This window comes from Chenopodium album, chromosome 7, assembly GCF_948465745.1.
Source record: "Chenopodium album chromosome 7, dcCheAlbu1.1, whole genome shotgun sequence".
NCBI lineage: Eukaryota > Viridiplantae > Streptophyta > Magnoliopsida > Caryophyllales > Amaranthaceae > Chenopodium > Chenopodium album.
In genome coordinates this window covers 49,734,777-49,742,416 of record NC_137840.1, presented here as the reverse complement: position 1 = coordinate 49,742,416, position 7,640 = coordinate 49,734,777, and the positions used below count along the sequence as shown (strand labels likewise).

The window sequence follows — 7,640 nt, the reverse complement described above, 5'->3', positions numbered from 1 at the left end:
ATAGAGGTATATGTCTGTAACTACTACTAAAGATATGACTTTACATGGTTAACATGTATAATATTGATCAAGTTTTTTGTAATATGTAGGTAGCCACTAAATGTCGCCTAGCATTGAAAGATAAGTACAATCAAAATTTAGTGGTTGTGGCAGATGGAACGGTATATCCTGTTACCGGTGAAGTTAGTGTGGACAACCCTTATCCCGACTGTGCCCTCCTCGATATACCGGTAACGTCTCCCGATGGTGTGACTAAGTTGGGAAAAGCCAAGTCTTCCTTTGTACTATGGCCCATAGACATGGTTTTTTTTTAAGAAGAGGTATATTCTCCTACTATTAACATTAAATCCCATCATTTTTGTATACTTTATCTAGACTAATATTCACCTATTTGTAAAGGTTTCACCATCGCCCAAAAAGAAGCATAGATCTCGCCAAAGCAAAGAAGGGGACGATAGTTTTGGTGTGAAATCAAGGCAATCTACCATCAAACCCACAAAATTCCTACCACTTGAAGATAAAATTGTCGATACTTTTGGCGAGGGGTGTGAGTTGTTGTATTGGTTAATGAATTCTGATGATGCAAAGTATGATACAACATCGGTACTTTTAAAGGCCTCAATGTTTAATTTTGATAGCGACAAACAGATTTGGGTAACCGCTACCGATGTACGTGAATTTCTAAGTGGATCGTGGGCTAATGTTTCATTGATTCATGTTTATATCATGTAGGTTACTTAATTTTCCTTTACTTTGGTTCTTATATTCACTATAGTAATATTTTTAATGCTATAATGCTGAATTTTTTGTTTTCTATGTCTTTATCATGTAGGTATTTAGTAGACAACTTCATCGACCTTTTCAACAGGACTGAGATCACATTCTTTTGTCCTCAACTCATTTCTGAATCTTCAATTGAGAATGATTACCTTGAAACTTATACATATGTGAAGAATACATTTTTGCATGAAGTAATAAAGACGGGTAAACGTTGCAAATTCATCGTGGCTCCATATGTCGCAAGGTTCGAAATATGTTTTTTATATTGCCACTAAACTTAATCATATAAATGATATGTTTTTCACCAATTTTCCAATACTCTAACTTGTGTTTTTCTCTTAAATGATGTAGTGGTCATTGGGTTCTTATGGTGGTCGATCTACAATTAGGTTTAGCTTATGAGTTTGACTCTATGAAGCTACCTAAAGAAAATCCACGAAAATTGAAAATTGCCGAGATTATGATGACGTGAGCCACAACCTTGAAATTATGCCCTAGTTTCTATATCATTTTTGTATGTGGTGTTGTAGATTATTTTGTTCTAAGTGTTAGAATATATATTATTTTTGTAGGGCTTATAAAGTATATCGGGCGAATCTCACAGGGAGTGAATTGAAATCACAAAGGCAAAAATTGAAATTCATACAAATGGAGGTAAATACACTACTCACCCCATATTGTTATACATTAGTCACTTTGAAAACAAAATTTTTAACTATTTCTTATATATACTAGTGTGCTCAACAACAAGGAGGCATTGAATGTGGCTACTACATTATGAGATACATGTATGAGATTGTTACTTCTCACTTGGAGTGCAAAGGTGTCTTAGAAGAGGTTAGTAGTTTTTTTTTGCAAATTTTGAAACCTTTTTAGCTCTATACGCTCCCAAGAGTAAGATAATGGTCAATTTTTATTGATTTCAATTCATAAAAACCAAAATATAAGGTAATTAAGGATGTTTAGTGTTATATTGTGTTAATTTGAACCAATACATGAAAAATAGGAAAGGTACAAGTCCCTTAGGCAATTTTGAAGCCTTTTTGGCTCTATACGCGCCTAAAAGTGAGTAAATGGTCAATTTTCATTGATTTCAATTCATAGAAACCAAAATATAAGGTAATTAAGGATGTTTAGTATTATATAGTGTTAATTTGAACAAATACTTGAAAGATGGGAAAGGTAGAAGTCCCTTAGACAATTTTGAAGCGTTTTTGGTCCTATATGCTCCCAAGAGTGAGATAGTGGTCAATTTTCATTGATTTCAATTCATAAAAACCAAAATATAAGGTAATTAAGGATTTTATGTGTTTTATTGTGTTAATTTGAACAAATACTTGAAAGATGGGAAAGGTAGAAGTCCCTTAGGAAATTTTGAAGCGTTTTTGGCTCTATACGCTCCCAAGAGTGAGATAATGGTCAATTTTCATTGATTTCAATTCATAGAAACCAAAATATAAGGTAATTAAGGATTTTTAGTGTTATATTGTGTTAATTCACCAATACATGAAAGATGGGAAAGGTAGAAGTCCCTTAGGAAATTTTGAAGCCTTTTTGGCTCTATACTCTCTTAAAAGTGAGTAAATGGTCAATTTTCATTGATTTCAATTCATAGAAACCAAAATATAAGGTAATTAAGGATGTTATGTGTTATATTGTGTTAATTTGAACAAATACTTGAAAGATGGGAAAGGTAGAAGTCCCTTAGACAATTTTGAAGCGTTTTTGGCTCTATAAGCTCCCAAGAGTGAGATAATGGTAAATTTTCATTTATTTCAATTCATAAAAACCAAAATATAAGGTAATTAAGGATGTTTAGTATTATATTGTGTTAATTTGAACCAATACATGAAAGATGGGAAAGGTAGAAGACCCTTAGGCAATTTTGAAGCGTTTTTGGCTCTATACGCTCCCAAGAGTGAGATAGTGATCAATTTTCATTGATTTCAATTCATAGAAACCAAAAAATAAGATAATTAAGGATGTTATGTGTTACATTGTGTTAATTTGAACCAATACTTGAAAGATGGGAAAGATAGAAGTCCTTTAGCACAACTTTGAAGCCTTTTTGGCTCTATACGCTCCCAAAAGTGAGTAAATGTTAACTTTTTTATTGATTTCAACTCATAGAAATCAAAATATAAGTCAATTAAGGATGTTATGTGTTTTGTTTCTATATTATGAGTTTATTTCTATAATTTGGTTCATCACATTTATTCTAATGATTGTTTTTATTATGGATTGTTTTTATTTTGTAACCTCTTTCATATGTTTTTTTTTCAATAGGATTTTTGTCCAATGACCGCCCCGTATGATGTTGACGAGTTGAATGTGGTTCGAGAACAATGGGCGCAATACTTTAGAAGTAAATATTTATTGAATGCATAACTATTAGCTTAGGTAGAACAGCGTAATATTTTTAGTGTTGTTGTATATGTTGGATAAATTTATACAAGTTTTTGTTTGTAATGTGTTACTACTTCAGTTTTTATATTACGTCGTATTAATTTTTACGAAATATTGTTCGGTATAATTGCTTATTTACAGGAACAGGTATATTATAATAGGTTTTAATTAATATATATTAATTATATATAAATACATGCTGTCGAAATTAAATAAAATGAAAATTTAATTTAATAATTATTTGTAATGGGCAGCAAAATTGTCAGTTACAAATAACCAGTTATTCGTAACGGGCACTTTTGTTGCCCGTTACAAATAAGTGTTAAATTATATGCAATAAAACTCTATTCGTAACGGACATTTAAGATGTCAGTTACGAATAATCACTTATTCGTAACGGGCGTTTTAGGTGCCCGTTACGAATAAGGACTTATTTTAATACAAAAAAAATTTATTCGTAACTGACATTTCAGATGTCCGTTACGAATAACCCCTTATTCGTAACTAACATTTAAAATGTCCGTTACGAATAACTCATTATTCTTATTCGTAACGGACAGTGCCTGTTACGAATAACAATGGCCATCCGTAACGGCCGCATACGTAACGGACGCTGCCCGTTACGGATGGCCCCCTTTTGCCCGTTACGGATGAGGATTTTTCCACTAGTGCCAGACGCTGGGATCTAGCACCAGGCGCTAAAACCTGCTGCCAGACGCTAGATGTTGTCATCTGGCGCTGGAGTAGGGTCTTCCCTATTCTGCTGAACCTGTATTTATTTTTTACTATAGAAATTTGCCAATTATTTTAGGGTTGACCTAAGGTTTAACGTCGCTTGAGTCATTGACTTGACACAAATTAAGGTATAAACTTGACTCGCTGTGATTGACTCGAGGTTGACTCGACTCGAAGTGAAATGACACGTGTGACTCATGACCCGTGTGTGCATAGTGTTGATTCAATGTGACTAAAAAATGCAAAAAAGAAAAAAATTTCCATCATTTTTGTGGAGGGTACTGACTTTCTCCCTGTAGGGAATAATTTCAAGCCTTTAAAATCCCACTAGCTTGAACCCCACTGTGATCATACACTAAAGTACGGTGGCGTCCAAAAGGGAAGAAGTAAAAGCAAAAGAGTCGCCAACAAGTTTTTTAGGAACTTGTAAACCGTTCACGAGGTGAAGGTTACACCCTTTAACGATCCAAGAGATCGTCAACTCCATAAGGTCTAGAACCAAATAAGGGTTCGGGGATGAAGGTACAAATCCAACCTAAAAGAGATTGAATCTGCCCTAATAATAGGCCTCTACTTTATTCTGATCGTATTCATGTGCGCTTTCTGATTAACATGCAATCAATAGGTTAACCCTAAACCTGTTTAATCTATGTTGGTTGAATATTAACGCACAAATAAACTATTATTGGCGATCACTTGAATTATAATCACATTAACCCTAAACAAGATTATTAATTATCTTATTAAGCGGGATTACAAGTACCAATTCCCTTTAAAACATGCATAAAAGGTGTGATCAAGCAATAAATAATAAATAGCATCAAGCAACATAATAAATTAATTATGAATAATAATAATAATCATGTTAAAGCATAGCAAGATCCTAGGCATGATACTAACAAGATTAATAACAAACCCTAGCATGTCACTAAGTAATAAAAATCAAATCTTTAACCCTAACATGATACTAACAATCATAAACATTAGGAAGAAAATAGGAAACATCGTAACAATCATATTTAATATTAAAATTAACCCTAGACATGATACTAGGAATCATAATAACAATTTAAACATGATTTCTACATCTTAATGTCAATTAAAACCATTAAAGTACTTACTTAGATGCCTCGTACCTCTTTCTAATAACAAAATACACACGTTAGTAACTTCAAGGAAAATAATAATCAAACAATTAAATTAAATAATTGAAAGAGAGATTTGGGACCAAACCCTCAGAAATTAAAACCTTTCACGTCTAGGGCAAAGGAAACTTCGAATATGGCTAGGTGTTTCTAGATCTTGTGAATGCGGAATTTCGTATGAAAACAAAGTAAGAAAGAGATGAATGAAAGAATGCTAAAGAATTAATGATTGTTGATGAAAGCTTGCGAATGAATAGAATTGGTGTATGAAAACGGAGTTTTTGATACGATATTTATAGAGAAAATCAGCCAAAAAAGATAATTTAACAAAACAGAGTCTGACGCTCAGGAAACAAGGTTGGCGCCAACCCTGGCTAGCTGGCGCCAGGCACCAATGGTTAGCGCCTGGCGCTAATGGCTAGCGTCTGGCGCCAAGCCTGGTTCCAGGCGCCAAGGCCTGGGGTTGGACGCCAGTCTTGATTCTAACGCGTTTTCGAAAATCCGATAAGTTTACCGTACTGGAGGATAAAATAATATAATTTCTTCGAAAATGCTATTTGATTTTGATTAAAACTCTGAAAAGTCCACAAAGTCAACTTATCAATGCTAATTGAATTAGGAATGAAAAGAACCTTCTAGAAGAATCTAGAAGACTAAAACCATTCCTAATTGCATTAGGAATGATAAATCATATTAGGCCCTCCCCTAGATCATTGGGACGCACATAAAGCTCAAACCGGGTCGAGTTTAGTAAATTGGCCATAACTTCCTCAATATTCATCGGAATTGGGCTTATAATATATTGTTGGAAAGGTCTTTGCAAGCCCCATCCAACTACACTACTATTGGACCCATATAATGGACTAAACAAACTGGATTGGCTGTTTTCTTAAAATAAAGTTTTCAAAAATAGAGAGAGGAGAAAAGAAATAAAAACTTTCCGCAACACTAGACCTTTCCACACTTTTGTTTCATTCGATTATGATTCGACGCGAAAGGTACTCATCACTGGGTTTGGTTTTGGGGAGACACAAATGGGTGTCTACAGAAGCCCCCACTTTGACTGAGTTTGGAGAAACGCAAGTTTCGAAAACAAAAGTCAAAGTAGCGATAGGGACGGAGAATGATTCAGAACGTTCTGCGATCCTAAATCATTCTTGTAACGCTGATACCTGCAAACTAACGTTAGTTAAACAGATAGAAGAGTTAAGAAACGCGTATCTTGCACCGTCGAGCACACGTCTCTGAAAGTAACCGATTGTTGCTGCTTTACTGTTTTGATGACCTCCTGCAAGCTAGAGAATGCCATCCCGCTTGAAAACCGCTACGCCCGTAACTGCTTCCAAATTAGAAGATTGCTTCGCCTGAAACTATCCTCCTCCGCAATGATAATATTCCACATCCTAGGGAATACTATCGAAGATTGCTTCTCTTGAAACAATCCTCAGTTGTTTGTGACAACTCTCCATAATCCAGGGAACGCCACCTTGCTGTTTCGATGTTCACTCGTCTCTGAACAAATAGCTTCCTTTTGATATGTTCACGCACCTCTGAACAAAGAGCTTCTTTTTTCCGCTGTGATAGTCTTCGAAAAGATCACTGCTTTTTAATATTTGCTATGCCAGTACGTCAGCGCTTTGCTGCTTGTGAACTAGTATGTCGGTGCTTTTGCTGTGATGACAATCCTCTTTTCTTTGGGAATAGTTGCCAACACAACTCTTGTATGATGTATGACAATCCGATTTAGGGAAAGTTGTCAATGCTTCGTAACAATCCTTCATAAGAAATTTGCTACGATCGTCAATCCACATATTGGAATATAACTCTTGAAAGCAATCCACCTTGGAAATCTGCCAATGCTATGCGACAATCCTTTTAGGAAATTATTGCCACTATTGACAATCCGCGTCTTGGAACACTTACAAAAAGAGTCGACCGACAATCCACTTTGGGAAAATTTGCCATTTGCTGAAGACAATCCACGTTAAGGAACTTTGCCGAAATTTATGATGAATAGAGACCTACGACAATCCTTTGGGAATTTTTGCCATCGGGAACTAGGTGCATGACAATCCAATCTCGGAAAACTTGCCAGCGATCTATGAATGTATGACAATCCGAACTTGGAAAAACTTGCCAATAAAGAAGGAGCACGACAATCCACGCTTGGAAACTTTGCCAGAGATGACAATCCAATTTTGAAAAAATTGTCGTTTGAAGAAGATGCACGACAATCCATTTTTGGAAATATTGTCAGTTGGGGATGACAATCCAATTTTTGGAAAACTTTGTCATTTAATAAGAATGCGCGACAATCCATATTTGGAAATATTGTCGTTTAAGTGCTTGCTTTTGAACCGATGCTTTGGTGCTTGTAATGAGCCAATACTTAGGCGCTTAAGCTAAGTGAGACGATCTTTCGTCAGGTCGGTCACTTAGACCGTAATCAAATCGACTACTCAATCATGTCAAATTGCTTATAAGGGCTAACTAGCGTACCAAGGAACTCGAAACTGCTGTATGAAGTCGAAATCACCTTTTGGAGAGGCTTCGAGCTCTATCGTTGCTGAAATA

The 7,640-nt window shown here is 35.2% G+C and overlaps 1 long non-coding RNA gene across 1 annotated transcript; it reads left to right on the top strand.

The window, feature by feature from the left end:
* The first annotated feature begins 876 nt into the window (after nt 1–876).
* Nucleotides 877–1,543, top strand: LOC145637885 (uncharacterized). The gene is made up of 4 exons (XR_014114531.1): nt 877–1,024; nt 1,132–1,248; nt 1,353–1,434; nt 1,516–1,543. It is a non-coding gene; the product is annotated as an uncharacterized LOC145637885 (long non-coding RNA).
* Nucleotides 1,544–7,640: the final 6,097 nt, after the last annotated feature.